The sequence below is a fragment of the Nelumbo nucifera genome, chromosome 8 (genome assembly GCF_055504915.1).
Source record: "Nelumbo nucifera cultivar China Antique chromosome 8, China Antique-T2T, whole genome shotgun sequence".
In the NCBI taxonomy this organism is placed as follows: domain Eukaryota; kingdom Viridiplantae; phylum Streptophyta; class Magnoliopsida; order Proteales; family Nelumbonaceae; genus Nelumbo; species Nelumbo nucifera.
In genome coordinates this window covers 55170705-55198167 of record NC_142656.1, presented here as the reverse complement: position 1 = coordinate 55198167, position 27463 = coordinate 55170705, and the positions used below count along the sequence as shown (strand labels likewise).

The 27463-nt window shown below is 42.6% G+C and overlaps 1 pseudogene across 6 annotated transcripts; it reads right to left on the bottom strand.

The window, feature by feature from the left end:
• Nucleotides 1–200: 200 nt before the first annotated feature.
• LOC104601649 (putative pentatricopeptide repeat-containing protein At5g37570 pseudogene) lies at nt 201–27463 on the bottom strand (annotated as a pseudogene). 6 transcript variants are annotated; one of them, XR_016079580.1, is made up of 5 exons: nt 26889–27463; nt 4143–6385; nt 4019–4070; nt 3182–3351; nt 201–684 (listed from the first exon to the last, which is right to left on the bottom strand). The product of XR_016079580.1 is annotated as a putative pentatricopeptide repeat-containing protein At5g37570 pseudogene, transcript variant X3 (transcript). The 6 variants fall into 6 exon arrangements; XR_735925.3 differs by lacking the exon at nt 4019–4070 and having other exon boundaries at nt 26889–27462; XR_735928.3 differs by lacking the exon at nt 4019–4070 and having other exon boundaries at nt 201–651; nt 26889–27462.

The window sequence follows — 27463 nt, the reverse complement described above, 5'->3', positions numbered from 1 at the left end:
AAGCAAACAATCGGAAAATATAACTTTGAAACCAACGATAAGAACAAAAGTATTTGTTCTGAGAGAATTAATTTTCGATGGAGAACAGAATGATCTATTCTTACAAGCTACCCAAGAACGACAATATATCAAATTGATAGTATTGCAGTCAAAGATCAACCCATAAAATAAATCTACCCAATCAATTATTTTCTAACAAATTGCACATAAAAAGAGCATGACTAATCTTATATGAAAATTGAAGAATATAACTTCAAGGTTTATCAAAATAATAAAAGAAATCTCTCAAGAACAAAAATAAACATTGAAATCTCTCAAGGAATCAAAGTAAAATAACAAGTAAAACTCATCGATCAAGATCCTCCCTAGCCTTGTTGAAGCTTTAGTCGTGCTTGGACGCCATTCTCCCCTCTTCTCCTTTGTAAAAGACAGAAAATAATGCCAAATAACCTCTGAAAGTTGTCCCCCTTTTAGGTTAGATTTTTCCTTTTTATTGTACTGCCAGGCTCCTCAATCTGCTCAGCCCGGATCTGCGTCTTATCCCCCAATTTTTGCCTAGATAGAGATTGATTTAGAGAAAGCTATCAACAGATGAATTGTAGCTCTATCTCTTAGTTGTCCATAGCCTCAAGAATCATCGAATTTCGACATCTGTAAAGAAAGATATGCCCAAAATACTGGACTCTGTTCAGAGTAAAACGAGAAACGAATCAGCACTCATACTTGGGCCATGAAACTTGGGTTTGGGTTTCTTGGACCTATGTTTGGGCTTTCCTCCATTCAATTATTAATTATTTCAGCATAAAAATTGCACAAATAATAAAATTGACATTTATAAAATTATTATAGAAAAATATTACTTTTAAACTCTTTATTTTACAAATGTCAATTGTTGAATACACTTTAGATAAACATTTTCATGCTTCCGTCAGCCGGTTCTCATTCAAAGAAAAGGCAACCAGTCTACAGTCAAAAGTGGTCTTTCTGGTAATGGAGAGTGAGGTTAGAGAAATGCCTAACACCTGATAAACATGCAATTTTATTAATTTTTTATGGGACCCCTTATTGCAGAGAAGTGAAGTCAATAAACTAATACAACATCCAAGGCTGACATTTCCAACAATACATACATTTGATTATTGTGTTACAAGTTCACCTCTGGCCTAAGTGCCCCCTCAACAAACTTGTCCATGTCACCCCTGCTCTTGTTTATGCATCAGCAATATCATTACTTGATAAGGTATCCACTTGGAAATTGGAATGTCAGATTGGGGACCTGCCTTTTTGCATTCGGGTTTCCTGGTTGGGGCTAAATCAACATCACTTAGCATTTGGAAACCTCTTATAGAAAGAGTGGAGATGAGGTTGGCAAAGTGAAAGGCAAAATATCTCTCACTGCTTGTTGTATTCAGGAATGGTTCTGCCCTCTCTTTGGTTGCAGATAGATCCCTCCTGTTAGTTTGGAAAGTCTCTTTAACCCATCCTTCTTGAGATGCACCAAAAGAAGAGGCAGAATTTTGTGGAAGTGTGCTAGAGCAGCAATCGTGTGGACTGTTTGGGAGGAAAAGAACTTAAGAATCTTTGAGGATAAAGAAAGGAACAGGGAAGTAATCTTGGAAACTATTACATTTAGAGTTGCTCATTAGGTAAGGACTTTGAATCTATTCTCTGACTTCTCAGATTTCTCAGTGGAGGACTTTTTCCAAAACTGGAGGTCTTGGAGGTTTGGTCTCCCCCAAGCGAAGGTTGGATGAAACTTAACTTCAATGGAAGTAGCTTTGGTAATCCAGGTAATGCAGGAGTTGAAGAACCAAATTTGGAATTTTCTTAAATTTTCTATATTATTGTATATTTGGACAATATGGGTATTTTCGTCACTTTAACTAGCCCTGTGTGGGCCTGCACTATAACATTTTGTTCCTCTAGTTTAGTAGGGCTTGTCTTTCAATTTTCAGCTTATTTGCATCAATAGATAGAAAGTTACTGTGTTTCTTGATGCACAAGACAATGAGTGGTATTTTTGTAATTATAGTGAACAGTTTTCCGGGCCACACAAGTCACTCTATAAATAGATGTATTCTCTTCCTTTTGAATCTAATGAATGAATGAAGATTTCTTTAGAGTAAGTTTGCTGTATGGAGTGGTTCCTACAAACCCTAGAGTGATTCCAAGACCCCTTGGAGTGATTCCTTGGGATCTCTCACTCTCTCTCGTGATAGTTTGTTCCAGCCCTACTGCATCACCAGGTCCATCTGGAATTGGAGGAGCAATTAGGAATGGGAGTGGGATCACTTGTGCGTTGTTTTCCAGGCCTATTGAACAGGGTGATTCAGTGAGAGCTGAGCTCTTGGCAGCTATTGTTGAAGTGCAAAAAGCCAAGGAAATGGGGATTATAAGATTGATAATAGAAGGAGATTCAAAAATAGTCATTGGCTGGCTGAAAAAAGAGAGAAGAGGTATTATGGCAATTCAGAAATGAACTCAGGTGGTTCAAGATGCTGTCAAGACATATGCAAGTCCACTTAAGATGGGTTAGGAGGTTTGCTAATGGTTCGGCGGATGGGTTAGCTAAACAAGGAGTGAATAGACATCATTTGTTTTGGGCCCAATGTTAGTTGGGTGTGGGATTCTTTGCTGTAATGGGTGTTATTTCTAAGAACTTGTTGTACTATTCTTTTCTTGAGTTCTAATAAATTTCTTAAAGTAAAGAACTCCAACCACCAATGAAACCAAAATCAGGGAACTGAATTTCTCCACTCACCCCTAGCTGGAAAGACAAATTAGCTAAATGATGAGTAAACAAATTAAGAATTCTCTTAATGAAAAACAAAAGAACAACAATCAAAGGAAGCAGTTAACAACCAAATGCCATGAACAAAAAATTACAATGCAAACAAATTTAGAAGGGCTCTTAGAGACTCTAAGTTGAACTCCATTTCCGATTTGCTTAAGATCCTAGATGAGGTGGTTTTCGATCCCTCTAGTAGGGATAATAGGATTTGGGTTCCTTCCCCTTCGGGTGTCTTTACTTGCTCTTCCTTTTCCAAAGTGTTAACCCAGTCCCAACCGGTTTTAGGACACCCTTTCCCAGTCCTGGAAATTTGGGGTAGACCAATTCCTCCCAGAGTGGGTGTTTTCTGCTGGGAAGCTTTCTTGGAAAAGTTTAACAGTTGCGACTTACTTCAAAGGAAAAGGCCAAATTGGTGTTTGTCCCCGCACTGGTGCATCCTATGCAAGGAGAATGGTGAGAGCTGCTACCACTTAATGGTTTTCTGTCCTTTTGTTTTAGAAATCTGGTGCTTCTGTTCTCTCTTTGGTTGCAGGTGGTCCTCTCCTCCAACTGTGCAGAGCCTGTTTAACACAACACTAGTGAGAGGGTTAAAAAAGAGAGGTAAATTTCTGTGGAGATGTGTAAGAGCAGCAATATGTTGGACAGTGTGGGAGGAAAGAAATCAAAGAATATTCCTTGAAAAAGAAAGAAATAAGGAAGCTATCATTGAAGTAATTTCCATTAGAGTGGCTCATTGGGTTAAGACCTTGCAGCTTTTTGCAGATTACATAGCAGGACATATCATTAAGAATTGGAAAGAAATGGCTTGGTTAGCTCCCCTGAAATCTACCCCTTCTCCGGTTTGGGTTCCTCCACCCTTGGGCTACACTAAGTTGAACTTTGATGGAAGCAGCGAAGGAAACCCAGGTCCTTAAGGTTTAGATGGAGCCTTCAGGGGTGAAGAAGGTCAAATTATTGCAATGTATTCGGGGCCTATTGGTTGGGGGGGATTCTCTGAGGGCTGAAATGCTGGCAGTGTTGGAAGGAATTAAAATAGCACGGCAGCTGAATATCAAAAAACTGGTGGTGGAAGGTGACTCAAAATATGGAAGTTCAGTTTCAGTGGACTAAAAGGTGTGCTAATTCCCTGGCAGATTCTTTGGCTAAGCAAGGGGTGGGAAGAACTTGTCTTTTCTGGGCAGCTTTGTAATATGAAGTAACCTTTTAGGGAGGGTTAAGAGATCTTACCCTTCCCTCCCGTTGTATCCTCCTGTTTAATCTTTCTATTAATAAAAGTTTTCTGTTATCAATCAAAAAAAAATAATTCAGAATTAGTCAAATGAAATAGCAACAGGAAAGGCTTAGTACTTACGTTTTGAGTGACAAGACTTTATATTTGTAGATCAACCCTTTGCTTGAAAACCAAGACCCTTGTTATTAACCTCAACCCAACTGCATCCACGAGGCTTATTCACCCCTATTTCCTTCATCAGTGTCCGGACCCTTGTGGCCTCATCCCACTGCTCATTTGAAGCATATATACTGGCAAGAAGCACATAATTCCCAGTATTATCAGGTTCCAACTTGAAGAGCTGCTTGGCAACACTTTCTGCAATTTCAACATTGCCGTATGTTCTACATGCTGCTAGAAGAGAACCCAAAGCTCCTGGATGTGAACCCATTGGCATCCTCTTGACCAATTCATAGGCTTCATCAAGTTGCCCAGCACGTCCAAGCATATCAACAATGCAAGCATAGTGATCAGCACCTGGCTCAATCCTGTAATCGTTTACCATGCTTTCCCAAAATTTTAATCCATCTTCAACGAGCCCTGTATGGCTACAGGCCGTTAATACCCCGATAAATGTGATGTAATCTGGTTCAATGTTATGCATTTGCATTCTACGAAAAACCCCTAGAGCTTTGATTCCATGTCCATGAGAAGCAAGGCCTGTTATGAGCGCACTGTAGGAGAAGACATCAGGACGAGGAATCTCCTCAAATATTCGACAAGCTTCTTTCATGTTTCCACACTTTGCATGCATATCAACTAATGCAGTGAGAACTCTCTCATTTCGCTCAATGCCTGTTTGATCCACATAAGATCCAACCCAATTTGCTAGCTCTATGCCTCCTAACTGTGCAGATGCAGAGATTACACCAGTCATTGTTACAGCATCTGGCTTCATCCTTGCCCTTTCCATTCTACAAAAGAGTGCTAGAGCTTCACTGGGCTGTCCATTCTGTGCATACCCCGTAATCATTGCTGTCCAAGAAACCAAATTCCGCTCTGGCATTGCATCAAAGAGAATTCGAGCTGACTTTACCAAACTATTCTTTGTATATCCTACTAGCATTGTTGTCCAAGAAACTACATTCCTTTCAGGCATCTCATCAAAAACTCTCCTTGCTGAATCCAAATCTCCAGCATTAATGTACCCAACAATCATTGCATTCCAGGATATCACATTTCTTTCTGGCATCTGATTGAACACTCTTTCTGCACCTCCCATGTCTTCCCCAAGCTTTGCATGGGCTCCTAAAAGAGCATTGTAAGACACAACATCTCTTTTGGGCATTTCATTGAATGTGCAGTATGAATGATTTAACATGTTGCATTTACCATACATGTCAATCAATGCATTCGAAACTGGAATATATGATAGAAACCCAGTTTTGATAACACGTCCATGGATTTCAACCCCTAGATCAAGTGCTGACAGAGTAGCACAAGAGTTGAAGAGAAATGGATATGTGAAATTATCAGGTTTGAATTGATTTTGGATCATTTGGAGGTAAAGATGGACTGAATGAATGCAAAGTGATGGAACCTTAGAAAAAGCCTTAATGGTGTGATTGAAGAGGGAGAGGCTTGGGCGGGAAACGGAGGAGAAAACACGGTAGATATAGTGAGGCAAAGAGAGACTAGTGTACAGAGAAACAATAGTACAAGCCAAGGAGTTGTTTTGATGGAGACAAGTTCGGATCATGTGAGCATGAATCTGTTTGAGCTGAGAAAGAGAGGTGCATGTCTTTAGCAGAGATGCGGCTCTGTCTACTTTATTGTTTTTGTGGTTCTTGTGGGATCTTTCTTTCATGACACTTTTCTTGTTTGAAAGCAATTAGTGTTTTCTTGAGTTTTCAACCAAAACAGTTTAGACTTTGGAATATGAATGCATGATGGGGTAGAACTGGGATCTAACATACAATGGGACAGGAATAATTAGCATAGATAGAGAGCTGCAATTACAAGTTTAGAGTTTCACTTGTCTAAAATGAATGATGTATTTTTTCCTGGTAAGTAATAGTTCTTTTCTGTTCTTTTTTTTTAATTCTTTTAACTTCAAAGACAGCTTCTTCAAGAACCAGGATGGTCTTTCCCTCTGTATGCAATTGATATAGCTTCCATCTTCAACCCCGTGAATGAACAAATGGCATTCAAACAATTTGATAAAGTGATGCCATTTTAGAAAGGAGAAGGGGCAATAGAACAATAAAGAGAATAGAGAGTAGAGATTAAATAGTTATGAGAATGACCTAGACTGGTCAAACTTTGCCAATGCTAGTGGGTCCAAACTGCCTGAATTTCAAGATGTCCATTGTAACAACATTCTGCTGAAATTGAAAAACGCAACAAAGAACAATTTAGTATTTGATGGATAAAAGTTATTGAAATAAACAAGATATACATAAAAGCTTCTTTATGCTCAAGATAAAATGTGATGAAATTGGGTAAGGGCATAACTCTATACTAATAGATAGATATAAACTCTCTCTGAAAAAAAAAATAACATAAGAAAATAAAAGGTGGTCTCTGATTCCCCTTTTGGTATACATTATACGAAACACCAAAAACCTAATCCTATAATATACTGTGAAATAATACAATATGAAATATTGCAAATGCAGTTCACTTCCAACCCTCTATCTCTTAACCTAGATATCAGTTATCTTTTTAAACAGAATTGAGATCACACAAACAAACACAGGACTATGACCCGAATCCTCATATCACTAATAACTCTCAAGTCTAATCTGATCATATTTCCCAACCTAATGTCAGTCAACATAAAACCACTGAAGAAATGCATTATCCCTCTAGAGGGTAAGGACCAAAAGAAAAGCCCCTTGCCTGTCCAAAGCAGTGCCTTAGTCTATCCAAACAACCAAGTACAATATTAATTAAATTTAAGAAATGAAGACATCTCAGCTCAACTAATCTCAGTTTTAATGCCGACTATTTGGGATCTGCTATGTGAATCCTGTCCAGCCATTTAACACATTCATGTACATTATCCACCACCCCCCACCCCTTTTTGGTAACCACTTTTCTACTAGTATGTATTGCTAAAAATATCAAAATTTGCAATAATGTCAAAGCGAATTATGCTCCACCATCCTGCATTCTTCATCCCATCTCTACCACAGTTAGTAAGTTGATCCAAATGCATTACACACCCATCAAGTGAAGACTGCTGGAGCTGAAAGAGCCCTGTAACTTCCTCTTGTATTTTACAAGTGAATAACTGTTATGACTATGAGTATTCTAGATATTGAGTGCCATGCTTATGGCCTAATGCTACTTTGGGGATTACCTAATCTGTCTAATCTGTATGGTGTGAGCATAGATGCGGGTCCTTCATATATACTTGTGGTTTCAGTCCTTCAATAAAGTGTGTTTAAAGTAAAGAACTGTGCCAGTTATCTGGAATTTCTGTTGGACAAAATATTCATTCTGGTTTTACCCAGATAATGAAATTGAATCAAAGAAACTTTCTGTGATGGCACAAGTGTGTCAAGTGAATTTGGAGCATCAAACATAGGTTCAGAAAAGAGTTTGTTTGCAATGAGTTTAAAACTGTCTTATCATTTTCCAGCTCTTACAGTCATTACAGTACTGGTCCCTGGTCATAACATCTGGGCTGTTTTTTTTTTTTTTTGAAGGATAAAAGAGAAGTTCAGTGATAGTTGGGTAGTAAAGATAGAATTTGTTTCTGTAATTCCCTTGCTTGCCATCTCCATAGTATTTGATTCAGCAGGAGGTGTATTATCAGGTTAGTGGCAACCATAGTTTCTGTATGTTGTGGACACGTTCATCGGGAAGAAGTACCACCGCCGGCAGCAGCAGTGACGTGGTGTCCTCATCAGATTATCTAGCTAGTCACAGCTCATCTTATCTTATCTGTTTCTTGTCTTATCTATAAGGATTAGTAGAGGATTAGTATCTTATCTAGAAGTCTGATTTATCTTAGGGAGTCTTATCTTTTCTTAAGTTAGGAGTCTTATCTATCTTATCTGTAGCAGTCGAGTTTAACAAGGAGTCTTCCTACAAGGAGGACTCTCACCTCTTGTACTCTCCTATTTAAGGAACTAAGATTATGGAATAAATCATCAAATTTCCAGTCAAGAAAGAGAGTAAAAGGAGAGTTCGGTGATCTCTTGGACAAATCACCCTCTAGGACGCCAAAATAGGTTCAGCTAGGAAGGGGAGGAACAAGGGAAGACAAGAGCTTTTCCCCGTGGACCGACCCGTGACGATATCCTACGCCCGAGCCCATAACAATTTGGTATCAGAGCCTACCGTCATGGGAGATCTGAAGCAGCTCTCATCTAGGGTCCACGAACTGGAACATAGGTTCGTGGAAACCAGCGTGGAGGTTCGTGAGGTCAAAGACGATGTCCGGGAGTTGCGACGCTTGCTGGAATCGTATTTCTCTAACAAGGAAAAGAACTCCGAAGGAACCGCCACCACCAACAGCCGCCGAGCAAACTGGGCAGAGACGTCCGGAGAACAATAGACCGCCGCCCCGGCAGCCGCAGTTGTTCCCAAGTATAGCCGGCTAGAGTTTCCGTCTTACAGCGGCAGCGGAGATCCACTGGGATGCTTATATCGCTGCGAACAGTTCTTCCGCAACCAACGGACAGGGGACAGCGACAAGGTAAGCTTGACCGCATTCCACATGACAGAGGAGGCGCAGCTCTGGTTTTATAAATTGGAGCAGGAGGAACCCGGGCTAAGTTGGACGCAATTCAAATCCTACTGCCTCCTCAGGTTTGGGCCCCCATTGACGAGCAACCCGTTAGGTGAACTGATCAACCTCAAACAGACGAGAACAATGGCTGAATACCAGCACCAATTCCAGACCCTCCTTGCCAGAGCAGCTTCGGTACGACCGGACCAGCAGGTAGACATGTTCACCGCAGGGTTAGCAGAATCCTTGAGGGTGGATGTGGAAATGCAACACCCCCCCAACCTGGTTACAACCATGAATCTAGATCGCGCCTTCGAACGAAAGATGCAGCTCAGCCGCAGAACCTTCAGTATGGGGCGGCCTCCATCCGCATGGGCATCCCCAGAACCACTCGGAATGGCTCCATCTTCTGCAGCCAGCCAAGAATGGAAACCACAAACGAGCCACAATTCCAGATCAGCATCCAATGAGGGGAGCAGCGTTGTTGCACCCCTATTAAGCACTTGTCCAAAGCTGAGATGGCGGAACGCAGGGCGAGGGGACAGTGTTTTAATTGTGATGAACTCTACTCAGCAGGGCACAAGTGCAAGAGACTTTTCTGCCTCCTGGTGGAAAAAGAGGAAGATGAGGATGAACCCCCTTCATTGGAACCCGATCCAGAAGGGCAAAATCATTCCACCTATCCGGGATTCCCCTGACTGAACTCCAAGACACATACCCAGATTTCGAGCTTGAGGACAAGCTCGTAGTCCAAGAGGGGTGTAATGTTGTGGACGCGTTCATCGGGAAGAAGTACCACCGCCGGCAGCAGCAGTGACGTGGTGTCCTCATCAGATTATCTAGCTAGTCACAGCTTATCTTATCTTATCTGTTTCTTGTCTTATCTATAAGGATTAGTAGAGGATTAGTATCTTATCTAGGAGTATGATATATCTTATCTAGGAGTCTGATTTATCTTAGGGAGTCTTATCTTTTCTTAAGTTAGGAGTCTTATCTATCTTATCTGTAGCAGTCGAGTTTAACAAGGAGTCTTCCTACAAGGAGGACTCTCACCTCTTGTACTCTCCTATTTAAGGAGCTGAGATTATGGAATAAATCATCAAACCTCCAGTCAAGAAAGAGAGTAAAAGGAGAGTTCGGTGATCTCTTGGACAAATCACCCTCTAGGACACCAAGATAGGTTCAGCTAGGAAGGGGAGGAACAAGGGAAGACAAGAGCTTTTCTCCGTGGACCGACCCGTGACGAGATCCTACGCCCGGGCCCATAACACTGTAGTAATGGATTGCATTAATTTTTGTCTTTTCACTGATGCAAGATTTCTACATTTTTACAGACATCCTCAAGAGGATGTGGTAGATAAGCACTTGGCTGCATGGACCAACCTGGATGCCTTTTGTACTATTGGCATGCCTTTGATGATCCTACTTAGTTTTTAAATTGGGCTAGATGCTAAGATGAACTACCATTTAAGGGGATGTTCACCAATACATATAATTTTGTTTATGAAAACAGAAACAACTGCTATATCAACAAAATCATATTATTTTTGTTGATCTTACAGTTGTTTTTATTTAAAAAAAAAAATCATAAACATTGGAGATTGAAGAACGCTCCCTAAACCAATTAGCATATCTGAAATGCCTGTTAAATGTGTAGTCAATCATTAATGCTTCTATACAAAACTTTATGATGGCCTGTTATATCATATTATAATCTTCAAGGAACAGGGGGAAAACACCTCAACAAGAACTTCCTCATCTTCTATAACATGGAACTCACCGTGAATGTACATGAAGGACACCAAGACTGGTGTAACTACATGTGATAGTAGAGCCATAAACAATGATGGGTTGCTTGGTTACAAGTTTGTTAAAATTCCTTAGTTATGGCAAATATATGTATATATGGCGAAAAGCCAAAGCATGATATATTTCAGCTTCTGCAGCTCCTCGGTCCCCTATTTGCGATGGATTTCCAAATTATTGGTGTTTATCAATCATTACTGAAGATCAAGGAAGAATTAACTTTTTTTTTAATTTTAAGTAAAAATACATAAGAAACTTTATGATGGCCTGTTATATCATATTATAATCTTCAAGGAACAGGGGGAAAGCACCTCAACAAGAACTTCCTCATCTTCTATAACATGAACTCACTGTGAATGTACATGAAGGACACCAAGACTAGTGTAACTACATGTGATAGTAGAGCCATAAACAATGATGGGTTGCTTGGTTACAAGTTTGTTAAAATTCCTTAGTTATGGCAAAATATATGTGTAGAGAACACTGAAATGTGAGGTGAATACCCTTAAACAAGGAGAGAAACCGGTTTCAGTCTACTTCTCTACCTTGAAGTCCCTGTGGCATGAGATTGATCACTTGAAGACTCTTGAGTGGGAGAGTCCCAAAGATGCTCAGACCCATAGAAAGCACATCGAGACAAACAGAGTGTTTGAGTTTCTGGCATGACTGAATTCAGAATATGATATTGTGAGGCAGCAGATTTTGACCAGAGATAGTGTGACGGCATACTCCTTAGTGCACAGTGAAGAGACCAGGAGGAAAGTCATGATGCAACCTCAGTCGCTTACACCTACCTTGGTAGTTGTCAAACCCAAAACAGGGGGTGATTCAGAGAGGGGACAGAAAGAAGATAAAAGGGATGGGGTGTGTGAGCATTGTAAGAAACCTAAACACACAAAAGAAACATGTTGGAAGCTGCATCCACATTTGGTCCCAGCAAAGTTGAGAAACAAAAAGGGTAATGCTCATGTGGCTGTGACTACTGATTCAGCATCCTCGTCTGGTACAAGAGGCACACCCTTAGAGACCTTAGCTGCAATTCGGGCTGCTCTAATACAGTTGGAAAAGGAAGTTGGCAGTTCAGCTCAGTCACCGCAGTCATCATCAGCCCCTGCCACATCGGCCTTTGCACATTCAGGTACTCGAGCCTCAGCCTACCATGCCTCCGCTCCAGGTACTACTGAACCCTATTGGGTAATAGATTCAGGTGCATCCGACCATATGACTAGCTTGCCCTCTTTGTTTACTACTTATCACTTATCTTCTGGTAGGGATAAAGTATCTATTGCTGATGGCTCTCTTGTCCCTATTTCTGGCAAGGGTGACATCAAACTGTCGGATATTATCTCCTTGTCTTCTGTCTTGCATGTTCCTAAACTTGATACTAACCTTCTTTCCGTTAGTAGTATTACCAAACATATGAACTGCTCAGTAACTTTCTTCCCTGACCGATGTGTTTTTCAGGACCTGGAGACGAAGAAGGTGATTGGGACTGGCTGTGAGACGAATGGGATCTATCTGCTCGGGGAGAGTTCTCATCGGGAAGAGTCAGTGGATAAGAAGTTACTTGTTTCTCAGGTTGCGAGTCCGGTTATGCTTTGGCATAACCGATTGGGTCATTTGTCTTTTCGGTCCTTAAAGAGTTTGTTTCCTACTTTGTTTGAGTTTGTTGAGTCGTCTCAGTTGAAATGTGAAAGTTGTGAGTTTGCTAAGCATTGTAGAAACTCTTATTCATTGAGTAATAAAAGGAGTAATAGTTATTTTGATATTGGGCATACTGATGTTTGGGGGCCATATCACATTCCTTCTATGGGTGGGTACAGATATTTTTTGTTATTTGTTGATGACCACACCCGATTTTCTTGGGTTTATCTTATGCGTTCACGAGATGAGGTTCCTGCCCTAACCCAAAACTTCCACCAAAGGATCCTAACCCAGTTTGATGCCAGGATCAAAGTTCTTAGATCTGAGAATGCAAAGGAATGCTTTGCTAAGCCATTGGCATCGTACCTTCTTAATCATGGGGTTATCCACCAGAGCATTTGCTCTCATACACCTCAGCAGAATGGGGTTGCAGAAAGGAAGAATAGGCACATCTTGGAGGTGGCTAGAAATATTATGTTTACCTCCAATGTCCCTATTCGCTTCTGGGGTGATGCTATCCTTACGGCGGTATATCTTATTAATCGGGTTCCTTCCCGGGTTCTTGATATGAAACATCCTTTTTCACTTCTATACCCCAATGAGGAATTGTTTACTATTCCCCTCAAAACATTTGGTTGTACCTGTTTTGTTCAGCTTCTCGGTCCCCATCACTCCAAGTTCGAACCCAAGGCCTCCAAATGCATCTTTCTTGGTTATGCACAAACTCAAAAGGGTTATTACTGCTATGATCCTGTCTCAGGGAAGAAGTTTGTATCCATGGATGTCACTTTCTTTGAGGAGACACCCTACTATTCTCAGGTCTCTCCTCAGGGGGAGAGTAGTGAGCGTGGAGATTTGGGTCGTGGAGATTTGGGTCTTTTTCTTCAGGGGGAGTGCAATGAGGGCAGGGTTAATACTTTTGGGGCTGTTCCTTTACCTATTCCATTGAGTGATGAGGGTTGTAGTAGCGAGGGTGGTGAGGGGGATCGGGAGTTGAGAGTCTATCACAAGCGATGCAGGCAGGTTGATCCCGGTCATCAGCAGTCCCGGCCAACTACAACCACTTCTGCAGCTCCAAGTCTAGATATTACAGTCCCAGGGCCCATAGAGACTCCTTCCATTGTTGCTACCTCACCCCCTGCAGATGACCTTGACCTTCCCATTGCCATCCGTAAAGGAAAACGACATTGCACCACATATACAGCCTACTGCATCTCCCAATTTTTGTCCTATGATCGCCTATCTCCCTCCTACAGGTCCTATCTCACTTTCGTTGCTAATGTCCCTATTCCAAGAACAGTGCAAGAAGCCCTATCAATCCCGGAGTGGAGAGGTGCAATGCAAGTTGAAATGAATGCCCTGTTGAAAAATTATACCTGGGAGCTAGTTGACTTGCCCAAAGGAAAGAAACCAGTTGGATGCAGATGGGTATTTACTGTGAAGCACAATGCGGATGGTTCCATTGAAAGGTACAAAGCTCGACTAGTTGCAAAAGGGTTCACTCAGACTTATGGTATAGATTACTTGGAGACATTTGCCCCGATAGCCAAGATGACCACCATTCGGGTTCTATTATCTTTTGCAGCAAGCCACAGTTGGCCTTTATACCAAATGGATGTTAAAAATGCCTTCCTGAATGGGGACTTGCAGGAAGAGGTTTACATACAGTTGCCTCCTGGATTCTATGATATAGAGGCTGGTAAGAAGGTCTGCCGGCTCACTAAGGCATTGTATGGTTTGAAGGAGTCACCTAGAGCTTGGTTCGACAGATTCAGACTAGCCCTTGGGAAGTTCGGTTATGTACAGGCCCAGTTAGATCATACACTGTTCATCAAGAGGGTGGAGTCCTCTCTGACACTACTTGCATTATATGTTGATGATATTGTGGTGCAGGAAATGACAGCCATGAGATTGAGTCCCTCAAATAGCTCCTTCATCAAGAGTTTGAGGTGAAAGATCTGGGTACACTACTGTATTTTTTGGGTATTGAGGTTGCTAGATCTAAACAGGGGATCTTTGTCTCTCAAAGGAAATATGTTCTAGATCTATTGGCGGAAACTGGAAAGTTGGGTGTCAAACCTGCGGATACACCCATTGAACAGAAGCACAGGATTAGTGTAGAGAGTGGGGAGCTGCTTGAAGACAAGGTTATGTTCCAGCGGTTAGTGGGAAAGCTCCTATATCTATGCCTCACTCGGCCAGATATCAGTTATGTAGTTAGTGTTGTCAGTCAGTAAATGCATTCTCCTAGAACCACACACCTTCTAACAGCAGAAAGAATACTAGCATACTTGAAGAGATGCCCGGGTAGAGGTATATTGTTCAAGAACAATGGCCACATGAAGGTGGAGGTCTATACGGATGTCGATTGGGCCGGGAGTGTTGATGACAGAAAGTCTACCTCTGGATATTGTGCTCTTGTGGGAGGTAACCTAGTCTCTTGGAGGAGTAAGAAACAGAGTGTTGTCTCCCGATCTAGTGTTGAAGCTGAGTACAGGTCAATGGCTAACGGAGTGGCTGAAATTCTTTGGCTGAGATCACTACTTGAGGAGTTGGGTATTGAGTATGAGAAGCCCCTGATGCTGTATTGTGATAACCAAGCGGCTATTAATATAGCACACAACCCGGTGCAGCATGACAGAACTAAACATATTGAAGTTGATCGACACTTTGTACGAGAGAGGGTCTCATCACAAGAAGTGTGTCTCCCGTACATCACCTCCAACATGCAGCTGGCAGATATCCTCACCAAAGCTATACCACGGAAGAAGCTAGAGGCGGATCTATCCAAGTTGGGAATGATAAAACATTTATTCCCAACTTGAGGGGGAGTGTAGAGAACACTGATGTGGGCCCCATAGCTACGGTCCCACTGTGTTCGTAGGGTAGAAGGTGTTCTAATCTACCTAGGGTTAGCTGTTGGTCATTTAGTTGTTTCAGTTGCTATTTATTTCAGTCTTATTTTTCTCTATTATGTTATGTAAAGACTAAGGGCAGATCTGTCCTTTCCATGTAATGAGCATAACCTATAAATATTAATTAAAGTGGCGGCGGCAGAACATTAAGCTTCTGCTCCTCCTTTCAACTCTTGTGTTCTACTGCTTCTCCTCCCTCTTCCTCCTCTCTTCTCTTTACCTTTCTTATTTTTGAACCTAAAATCCATTAGGGTTCAAGACTGATAACAGTCCTGAACTTCTACTATATATATATATGGCGAAAAGCCAAAGCATGATATATTTCAGCTTCTGCAGCTCCTCGGTCCCCTATTTGCGATGGATTTCCAAATTATTGGTGTTTATCAAGCATTACTGAAGATCAAGGAAGAATTAACTTTTTTTTAATTTCAAGTAAAAATACATAAGAAACTTTATGATGGCCTGTTATATCATATTATAATCTTCAAGGAACAGGGGGAAAGCACCTCAACAAAAACTTCCTCATCTTCTATAACATGGAACTCACTGTGAATGTACATGAAGGACACCAAGACTGGTGTAACTACATGTGATAGTAGAGCCATAAACAATGATGGGTTGCTTGGTTACAAGTTTGTTAAAATTCCTTAGTTATGGCAAATATATGTGTAGAGAACACTGATGTGGGCCCCACAGCTACGGTCCCACTGTGTTCGTAGGGTTGAAGGTGTTCTACAGTCCCACCGGCCTCAATGCATCAACGACCCCTAGGCTCCAGATTGCTACAACACCCTATCGAAATTTCAACCCTATTTAATATGCAAGAGCAGAGAGATGCAACAAAATTGAAGTTGCTGTTGGTGAGAGAAAATCAAATAGTAGAGTTAAATATGCCTTCGCATAGCAAACAGTGCTACGAAATCGAAGTTGTACTTTGGGGACAGTGACACTTTGCTCCCCCGAACTTTGTTTTGCAACAAAGACCCCTTGGACTTTTGGAATTCAACACTTTGGCCCACTAGCATGCTCTTAACTTCATGGGTATTCCTAAAACTCCAAACTACTCTTATTTTACGAGGCCATTTTGCCCTTTAACTTGGTTTTTCTAAAATCCCAACTTTTACATTTTTTCTCAACTTTCTTTCAACAAAATCCATCCTGACAATGCATAGAGAATGATCAATTTGTTAACACCTTAAAGGGATGGCAACAGGACAAGTTTAGGGAGGGTTTTATAAATTCTAGACCCTATTCACCTCCCTAGACTTCCCAACCCATACCCCACCCCAAACCCATAGTGGGTTGGATTTTCAAAATCCGGACTCTTCCTACACAAGAAAATGCAAAGCCCTCCCTACATAGCAAGTTGCAAAACCCTCTCACTTCAGTTCTTTTCTTTTACCTCCGGCTGTTTTCTACCCCAGAGACTTTTATTTTCTCAGCCTTTTTTAACTTCCCTCCAGAGATTCTTCTTTTTTCTTGTACTCCTCAAGGAGAGCACATATTAGTTCTCATATCCTCTCTAATTCCTCCTCTTGCTTCATTTTCAAAGATAACTCCTCCTTTTCACAACTCTTAACCATCTTGTCACCTTCCCCATCCTTTTCCTCAGATTTAAGTGGACACTCTCCAAAATCTGTAACTTCCTTGGACTTTTCAAAGTTTTCCACCACCTCTTGATGCTCGTACTCCTCAAGAAGAGCACAGATTTGACCCCAAATTCTCTCTCATTCCTCCTGCTTCTTTTTCCAATGGTAATTCTCCCTCTTCTCCTACGCAACCACTACCCACTTTCTCAGAGATCCCTCCAGTGGCCATTCCTTCCAGTTGGGACGATGGGATACCTGTTCTAGGCACAGAACCCACATTAGTACCCAAAACCAAATTGACAAACATGCCTGGACCCATAGTTGTCAAGCACGCCTAGGTGACAAGGCACCCTTGGAGTCTTGCCTCGCTTAATCACCAAGCAGTTCTGTATATTGAGTTATAAAATACTTTCATATTTGTAATTTTTGGAGATTATAATTATCAAATAGACATTATTAAACTAGAATATTCATTTTGTCTACTTATATACTAATTTCTTTTTATTATTTTCTTATTTGTTAGGGTTTAATCAACACAGACATTGCTAACTGCTGTATTGAACCCTCACATACTTCAAAACCTGAACCAATAAGTAAGGAAGAACTTGAAATTTTGTCTAATCAACACATTTTTTCACTTTTTCCTTTCTTATTTTCTTATAAGGGTTCATCCCCTATATTTTTTGAGTTTTCTTTTCTTTCTTCTTTTTCTTCTCATGAAAATGTTCAATACTTTAACATGAAGTTTATACTTTTCTTATGAAAATTATGGAAGATAAAGGAAATATGGTTATGGAACCTAGGGATAGGACATATGTTTTTCTACTTGAAAAAAAAAAATCCATCGCCCATGTTGCCTAGCCTCGCCTTGGCGCCTTCAAAACTATGCCTGGGCAATTGGGTGAGGAGTGAATGGGCAAGGGAACTTAAGTCCCAGTGAATCAGGTTTAACTGACACTATGTTAAACATAGCATCTAAATCCACCTTAAAGTGGTGTCCCCCAACCATTGACTCTATGTTCAATGGCCGGAGTGATTTCTGTTCCTATAAGTCACTAGCACGAAAGGATTGCACCTCTGGAAAGGGATCACTTGTTGGGTTAGGTGTACTCTGCAATTCCTCTGTAACTTCTGCTAACTTTACTGCACCTCTTGGTGATGTACAAACTTGGGAGAAATCCTCCTGAACCTCTGCTAAGGAATCAAACGCAACATCCTCTAAGAACAGCATCTCTGTGCTTAAACTATCTTCTTCAAAAATATCCTTTGCCTACCGCAACTCCACATTTCCAAGGCTAAAAGTATCCTCAATTTCAGAATCAGATGATACTTCCTCCCTGCCGAGAAACCCAGCTCAATCTTCTCAAGCTCACTACTTCTAAGAATGCAAGGATTGCATTAGTACCAATTTCAGAATCAGATGATACTTCCTCCCCGTCGGAATTTCCGGGCTGGGGTGGGCTGAAATGATCACCCCTACCCAGTGGCCTCATCTTGAACCGGCATGTGACCCTTTAAGTTAGCCCCCCTTATGGTTTGACCCGACAGTTCACCCTTCTTTATCCCTTTCTTTTAAAGTGGGGCTCAGTCAGGGCTGTTTAAACCATTTGAAACCCCTCTTTTGGCGCCATCCATAGCCACCTGAGCATAGGTTACAGTAGGCGCCACTCCAATTTCTTGATGCACACGTCTTTGACTTGCCATACTTGCCAAAACCTTCGAAGAACCTAATGAAGTTTGCTTATCCATTTTTGTGAAATTTCTACCTGACCGTTGGTCCTCTGGTCCTAAACTTCCATGTAGCACTTGTGTTTCAACCCTCTCATCTCCTTCCTTTCTACCCTCCTTCCACATTGCTGCTTCAATGGAGGAAACCAGCCACGCCGGAATAAACAAGCTGTCCACACAGAAAGTCACCTTCCTGAGAATCTCCTCTGGTTTAACTCCACTCAATATAAGTGTTCCTGATTGATGATCTCCCCTAAATTCACCACCAAAACAGGCACCACATGGTTCTAAAGATGAAAAGAAAATCCAATCACCCGAACCACCGCCCCATCTTCAACCGAAAATTTCCTAGAATTAGAGGAAGGAGTCCACTTAAACACACTAAAAGACCCCACGCTTCTTGAAAATCCAAAGCTGCACTTTCTACCACATTATCAATAGGGTTGAACACTGCTTTAATACCATCAAAGGGAGTTAGTATAAAGGTGCTTCTGAGTTTTGAGTCTCAACTTACACTGCAAAAGATCAGCAACTTCTTTCCCAATATTCTTTCCTCGTTAATAGTGACAGTTGGGGTTGGTTGTTCTGTGTACCATAGCAGAGAATTCCTGCCAAGGGGCTTAGAGGGAGTTTCTGCTACTTTGACTTCTTTAACCTCCTGATTTCCTGTCTTCCAATGGTCAAGAATAGCATTAAAATCTGCTGCAACCTGCAACCCTTTGCCACCCTTTACTGTTTTTACCTTTAGGGAAGCAAACCATTTGCTTCTTCCCATTGGCATTCCTTTTACACTCCGGTACATACCTTCTTCCTGTTAATGTATAATTTTTCTTCAAACTTGGTTTCTTTTCTTTTCTGCAGCCTCAGCCATAAAGTCCTTGAGCCATTATACCATCTCTGAACCTTCTATCAAAAATGTTGCCATCTTCGTTTCTCTTATCTTCAAACTAGGGCGTCCCTTGGTTCTCATCTCCTGAAACAGAAAGTCAGCCTCCACTTTCAGAGATTTTCTCCACTTTGAGATTGCCACAAACTCTACTTCTCTTCCCTTTCCTTTCATTCCACCAACAAGGTCCAAAGTGCTTCAAGCACTAAATTCAAGCATGCAAAACTCCCAATGTGTTTGTTCATCTCCTAGTTGCATACTTGCATTACTGTTTTTTTCTTTGTTGAACTTCAAAAACAAGGTATAATTAACTCTACTATTTGATTTTCTCTCACGAACTGCCATTTCAATTTTGCTGTATCTTCCTACTCTTGCTTTTCAAATAGGGTTGAAAATTCGATTTGGAGTTGTAGCGATTGAGGGCCTAGGGGTTTTGTCTATGCATCGACACCTGTGGCAAGAGGCAAGAGCAGTCAAGATATGGTTTTTTTCCAGTTGAGGGAGTTACTGTTCATTTGGGTTTTCTAGATTTCATGATATGTTCTGTAAGTGGTTTACTCAAATGTCTTGTCTTTTAGGGTTTCTGTACTTCAGATTTTCCTGGGTTTGGGTATGAGGTTTTAAAATATATTGCACTTATTTTGGATTGTTGCAATTGATATGTATTACTACTTCAAATTCAAAAAAAAAAAAACAGTTAATTCTTCCTTGCTCTTCATCAATGCTTGATAAAGACCAGTAATTTGGAAGTCCATTGAAAATAGGGGACCAAGCATCTACAGAAGCTGAAATATATCATTCTTTGGCTTTTTGCCAGATATGCATATATTTGCTATAACCAAGGAACTCTAAACCAAACTTATAATCAATCAACCCAGCTGTGGCACTGGGAAGCAGCTCACTTAGGCTGAATTGGAATTGCCAACCATCATTCAAGTGCAACGAAGGTGATGGAACCTTCGTAAATTATACAAAAAATCGTTTTGTTTATTAGTGACTCCAAACCCGAGGCATTGACTGAATCAGCCTGGGTAAAACTCGGATGAGAGAGGAAAGGGATAAGACACTCCTCTCCCATTTATAATAGATGGGGCCCACACAAGGGTTCGAAAGAACAGAAGAAGCACAACACAAATGTATGATTCTTAATCAATGTAAAATAAGAATCTAAAGCACCGACAAGAAGACAAAATAAGATTATCCTTACGCAAGAAAACCCTTTTTACTAACATTTATCTAATTTATTTTATTTAGTTGTTGAATTATTATTTATTTTATTATATTTTTGGTTTTATCACCTTTTTATTATTATTACATATTTTTATTATTTTATTTTATTATTTTTTATATATTATATTTTTGGTTTTAGTTTATATTAAAAAACATTTATTATTTACACGTATATGTCATTATTATTATTCCTCTCCCTTTTTTACTTTATTTTCATACCCCCTTTTTTCATTTATTATTCTTTCTCTTTTTTATCCTTATTTTTTATTTATTTATTCATTTACTTTGTGTATACACACACACTACATAGCCCCTTTAGAAATTATTTATTTCCTGACACAATGGCTGCCTGAACATAGTGAAAGGAAACAGATCTCAACAAGCGATGAATTATATTACTTGCCCTCCTCCAGTCCAAGCCGAGTCCTGTTAGATGGACCCTATCCTCACCTATCTGCAACACGGAGTAACTCCCCTCTAACAAGAATGAAGCGAGGAGAGTCCGACAGCAGATTGGCTACTATGTTGTGCTCAAAGCCAAGCCCTTGGCGACCATCACGGCAAAAATGATCCAAAACGTCTTCTGGAAAAATGTCATCTGCCACTTCGGCATCCCCCACATGCTCATCACTGACAACGGCAAGCAGTTCGATGACGCTAGGTTCAGCGAATGGTGTGCAAGCCTCGGCATCAAGCAACAATACACCTCGATCAGCTACCCCCAAACCAATGGCCTATCTGAGGTCACCAACAAAACCATCCTAGAGGGACTAAAGACAAGATTGGATAAAGCCAAGAGTCTTTGGGCCGACGAGCTATACAGCGTCCTATGGGCCTACCAAACGACACCTCGAACAGCCATGGGTGAGACCCTGTTCAACTTGACTTATGGGACCAAGGCCGTCATCCTAGCAGAGATCGGCCAGCCGACACTTCGGACCGAGACGTACAATGAGGCCAAAATTGATGAAGAGCTGACAAACAATCTAGATTTATTGGAAGGCGTTCGAGTGCAAGCTCAAGTTAGGGTTGCAGCCTATCAGCAAAGGGTCGCCCAATACTACAATTCTCGAGTGAAGGAGCACCACTTCCAAGGTGACCTCGTCCTCAGAAAGGTCATGGTGCCTGAGCCCGACATTGGAAAGCTCGGCCCCAACTAGGAAGGGCCCTACAGAATTAGGCAGGTGGTCGGCCCTGGCACCTTTTGGCTAGAATACCTGGGCGGAAGACCCAGTACTATACTTAGAACTCCAAGAACCTCCGGATGTACTATTAGTGATGATGTAACCTCTTGTACAAAAAACTTATCAATGAAAAGTGCAAAGTTCCTCCCACCTCAGCTCCAATTTTAGTGTAGAAGTTCTTGCTCCATTTAACTGCCAGGACCCCTCGGCCACACAACTAGCCACAGCACACAACCTTCACCAAGGTTATACGCTCGGACTGGACGAAGGCCAAGGCATACGCCTACTTGCCTTTTGATTAAGGCAAAGGACTTCAGGGACCACAGCCACAACGTTAGCCCACTACCTAGTGCAAACTAGAATGAACGAACACACTAAAACAGGCAACGCTACTTCGCTAAGGCAAAAGCACTCCGCGATCTCGGTCAGGCACCACTAGCTAGGCCTTGGCTACACGTGAGTCCATTCACTAATCCTCCAAGGTATGCTAAGCCAGGAGAGCTAAGGCATTCGCCTCCCTTTCCTTCTCGCAAAGGAAAGGGACCCTAAACCCTCGATGACAGAGCTCGGCATCGGCCTAACTACCTTGGTAGGCTAGGAGAGTTTAAGCATTCACCTCACTTTCCTTCTCGCTAAGGAAAGGGGCCTCAAACCCTCGATGGCGGAGATCGGCCTCAGCCTAATTACCTTAGTAAGAGAGAAGAGTAGGCTAGGTGGGCTAGGGCATTCGCCTCCCTTTCCTTCCCGCTAAGGAAAGGGCCTCGAGCCCTCGGTGGCAAAACTCTACCTCGGCCTAACTTCCTTACCTTAAAGTCCTAAGCCAATGGCTAAGTAAAAGACAACAAATTTTTTGCTACTTGTGACCTATTGGAGGGGGGCATTGGCCCCTAGCACAACAAAAAAGAAAATGCAAAGAAAAAGAAAAAAGGCATAAGTTGGACGAAAAATTTTGTTCATTCATTCATTTGTATATCATTTTGAGCTTTACAAAAAATCGGCCTCGGTTGGAGAAGGCCAAGCCCCTTACAAAAAATAATAAGCAAGCAAAAGCAAAAAAAGGAGACTTCACGGAAGAGTTCCCAACCCTGTTTGAGCAGGCTGCTCATCGCCAGCATGTCCCTCAGATGGTTGCACTGTCTTGGCTGGCCCCGTTGCCTCGGCCACCAGATCAAGCTGGACTCCCAACTGGCTGACGTCAAAGTCAGGCTGCAGCACTAGCACTTGGGCCTTGGTGTCTTCAATGCCCTCCAAATAGGAGATGACAGCAAACTTGGCCATTTCATCCTGATAAGCCTCAATGGTCTTCCATTCATCCATAGCCCGGGCCAAGGCCTCTTATGCTTTCTTCTCAGCGGCCTCGAGCTTCTCCTTGGCCTCCTTTAGTTTCTCCTCAGCCTAACTCAAAGAGGCCTAGGCAGCCTGTAGTTGCTCCCTCTTGGCCAAGACCTCGGCCTCCATCTCCTTTCAACAATCACGCTCCTTATGCACTGCGTGCGGAGCCTCAACTAGCTAACGTTGCAGCGGATCATTCTCCTCCGACAAGGTCCTAAGTTGTTGCAGGAGGACCTCAACCTTGCCACATAGGCCAACAGCAATTAAAGACGTTTGCAAGGAAGAAACGACCGTCAAATAAAGAAAAGTGAAGAAAAAGAATGACTATGGAAGGAAAGAGAGTCTCACCTCAGCCAAGTGATCTAACAGGGTGTCTAGGACACCCTAGATGCTCACCTGGCTCCAGGACTGCCTATCCCTAGCCGGGACCATCCCAGTCACCAGGGCTCGACCGACCCTTGGGGTGCTCAATGTGTCACCCTCTCGAACGCTCCAATGAGGGAGGAAGATGTGTCATGCCGCCAGTGGCATGTCGTCGCGACGGTCTAAAGAATGGGGCTCCGACTAGTGTGAGCCCCCGGCAACGCCCTCGGCTGATCACTCCCTCACCGCCAATCTTTTTCCCCTCAGAGGTTGGATGACCTCGGCTGGTCTCTTTGGGGTGGGCTCCTTCCTCCTCTGGGCCTCAACGGGAGCCTTTTCTCGAGGTGATTCCATCATGGCAGCAGATTCCTTTGGTGTAGGCTTCCTTGACGGCCCTCCGCCCAAAGTCCTCTTGTTGGACTCCGCCATCTGCATAATCTTGTCTTTAATGCCGCCCTCCATCTCTGCAAAGGACCACAAGGCATGCTAGCACGCAAGTGAAGTAAAAAGGAAAGGCGATGTGTACAACCAACAGTAGGAGTGCCCCTACCAAGACGGGCAGGGTTGAGACCAGCCCACACCAAGCCGTCCTCCACCACCTAGGGCTCAGCATGAATCATCCCCGACAACTGAATCTGGGTCATCATGTCAGCCTCGTTGTTATTATATGGTCGTATCCTCTCAGCCACGAGATCCAGCTTCCCCAAGTCATACCTGAAAGGCCAACTCTCCAGACAAGATATGAAGAAGTATTTCTTCTTCCAATTGTGGATGGACGACGGGTTATCCACCACTCTACCCTGTCGGCCTTGGAAGTAGAATAAATTGTCCCCAGCAAGACGCTTCCTCAAGGCGAACATGCACCGAAAAATATTCACAGTCACGTGCACACCTCGAAGACGGGCCATCACCAACACAACTAGGGGTGATCATGGGTCAGGCCGGGACGGGACGGGCTTTGCCTTCATAACAACGGGCTTAGGCTAGGCCTGGGCCCAGCCCAGCCCGCATTATGGGCCTAAAAATATAAGCCCAGGCCCGGGCCCGAGCCGGGTTGGGCCAAGTTTCTAGGCCTAATTATTGTATTTCAATTCCAAAATTAAGCAATTGTACTTTTATAGTAACCTATAAGAAACTTTAAACTTAATATCAAGATAAAAACTTCTAACATAAAAGAAATTAAATAATTATAGCTTGTAATTTATAAGTTTCAATTGGTCATTAGTATGCTAAAAATGATAATTTTAACAAACCAATTCTTCTATCAACAAAAAATCAACCTAGAACCTATAATATCTATCAAAAAATAACAATCCATTGTCATGTAATATCCACAAAACAACTTTAAACATCTCTATAAGGGGCTCCATCTTCCATTCAACTCCTACAAATAAAAAAGATATTAGCAAACTAAGAAAAAATAGTTCAAATTAATGTAAATAAATAAGTAATAAAATATTGAAAAATGGTTTCAATTTTACCCAAAACTTGCTACCACTCTAAACTTCAGATTTATCTTCATCAATGGAGTCTTCATCACTAGAAGATTCGTCTTTTGGTGAAAGAGAGAGATCGGGCGCGGCAGTGGTTTTGTGAAATTGGTGAGAGAGAGAGAGAGAGAGCTGAGAAGATTAGGATTTAGTAATTTCTATATTTCATTAAATACTAAAATAGAATTTGGTAAGGTCTAAGACAGTAGGATTAAAATCTTTAATCTCATACAAATCTCTATTAATCTCTATCTTATATATAAAACAACAATTATCAAAGATTTTTAAATAACGTATATACATAAAGATATATATTATTTATAAATATCCGGGCCAGGCCTAAAAATTAGACCCAAGCCCAGCAATAAATTTTGCAGGCCCGGGCCCAAGTCAGGCCTCAACAAAAAACCTAGGCCCAAGCCCAGATTTTTCGGGTCAGGCCGGGCCGGGCTGAAATGATCACCCCTAAACACAGCTATGATAGTCCTAACGGCATTGAGGGCTAACTGACTGAGGGAAAGGTTGTAACAATTCAAGAGCTTAGAGACAAGAGGAGGGATAGGGTCCCTCCAACATGTCTGGGAGTTCGTAACACTCGGGACCGGAATCAGAACATGACATGGTTGAAAGAGAAGGCCTTTACCTAGCTAGTTGGGTTTGAAAAAGAAGGCCTAGATTGATGGCCAAGGTCTCTGGAAGCTCAAACACAAGCGAACAAATGGTGGGGGGCCGCCTCAATCAACAACCCTATTTAAAGGAAAACGTATGGCTCAAATCACTTCAATCCAACGGCCGCGAAGCCGCCGACCTGACAGCCTAAACCGACACATGCCACGTGGCATCAACCTCGGGAATGCGAAACGACGCCGAGCAAGTTAGCCGGTTTGCTCGCCAACTCCAGGTCAAAAGCAGCCCAACCCAAGCGACCCGTCATCCGTCTCGCATATAGCCACGATCAACTGACTCGTCACCCACCTCGCGTACAGCCGCGATCAGCCGACACGTTACACATCTTGCGCACAGCCACGGCCAATCAACCTGTCGCCCGCCTCACACACAACCACAGCCAGTCAACGCCAACGCCCATCCCGTGTATGGATCCAAGACGACACCCGTGAGAAACATGGCCGATGAATGCGGACGCCTCACGCCCATACTAGGCACGGCTCCGCACCCTCAGCCCTCCATAATTCTCCTAAGAGGTGGAGTCAACAACGAAGCAACTGCCACAGGATGACCAAGTGACACTCTCTTTGGTCGAAGCCGAGGCCTTCGCTTGATGCACCATCCAACGCCTTTAAGGAGCATCGTGACACTCTCTTCAACCGAAGCCGAGGTCTTCGACTAGCATGCCACTTGACCTCGTCCACTACGGCCTCGAGAGTGGGGGGCAAGTGATACAGGCAAATATGGCAAAGCCTAGGATGGCGCCATGTGGCATCAGCCGGATGCAATCCTAGCCACCCACTGCTAACCACCTCCAACTACTACAAGGCAAGGTCAAGTATAAATAGGGGTGTCTATCTCAAGGTAATCCATCTCGCTCAATCTTGCTCTCCTACTTACTAGCTCTTGAGTGATCCCATCCGAGCCTTCATCTCAAGCCTGATTTGACCCCTCTCATATGCTTGACTAACTTGACCGTCGGAGTCTCCGCCCTAGATAACACCCAAGACCTCTGACGTGTACTCTCTTGCTCTCAGGTTGGACAAGCGGAGTTACCTTGCCCTCGGCCCCATCCTTAGCAGCAACAGGATGAAATCCCATACTGTGAATAACCCTTCATATTTGTTAAGGAAGATAAATGCATGCCTGTTAATCAAGTCAGAATCTCTGAACGACACCCGAACAGTAAAGCTTCTTCGCCAAACAATAACAGTAATAGATTGCATGGTTAACACCGAACGACAGAACTGAAACCTGCTGCAATGGATATCTGAGGTTTTAACTGACCAGAAAAATAAAAAAGAGAGGCTTACCAGGGATGCGGCAGTCGTTGCAATAGAGGATATCTACTGGAGACACCAGAACGAAGGTCCTCGGTCTTAGTTACAGGCGGAGACACCAGAACGGGGGTGCCGCCCGTGGGATTCGTACGGCGGAGAAGTGTGTCAGAAAGAGAGAGAGATGCGGCCAGGAGAAGGGATATAAACGAGAAAGGATCAATGGAATGGGGTGAGAGCGCCGGAGGTGGAGTTGTAACAGTGGTGTGCTATGGCGTTTGTTCGGTGGAGGAGCAGAAAACAGGGGAAAGGTGAGCGATCCAGAGAGAGCCGGGGAGGCGAAAAGAGGAGAAATAGTAAGGGTTTGGAAAAGAAAGAGGAAGACCGGGAAGAAAACACCACCGCTGCCGGAAGTTGCAGCGGCGGCAGTGTATCAGGTTAAACGCAAAACAGATAGGGGCAGCATCAGAATTGGATCTACTCCTTACACCGACCTCAGCCACATCCCACCGTTTATTGGGAACATCTCCCATGTATAATAAGATAAGAATGTGCGGCTTGTGCATGCTACGAAGTCGTCACATCTGCGTCTCGCATAGGGCGTATCTCAT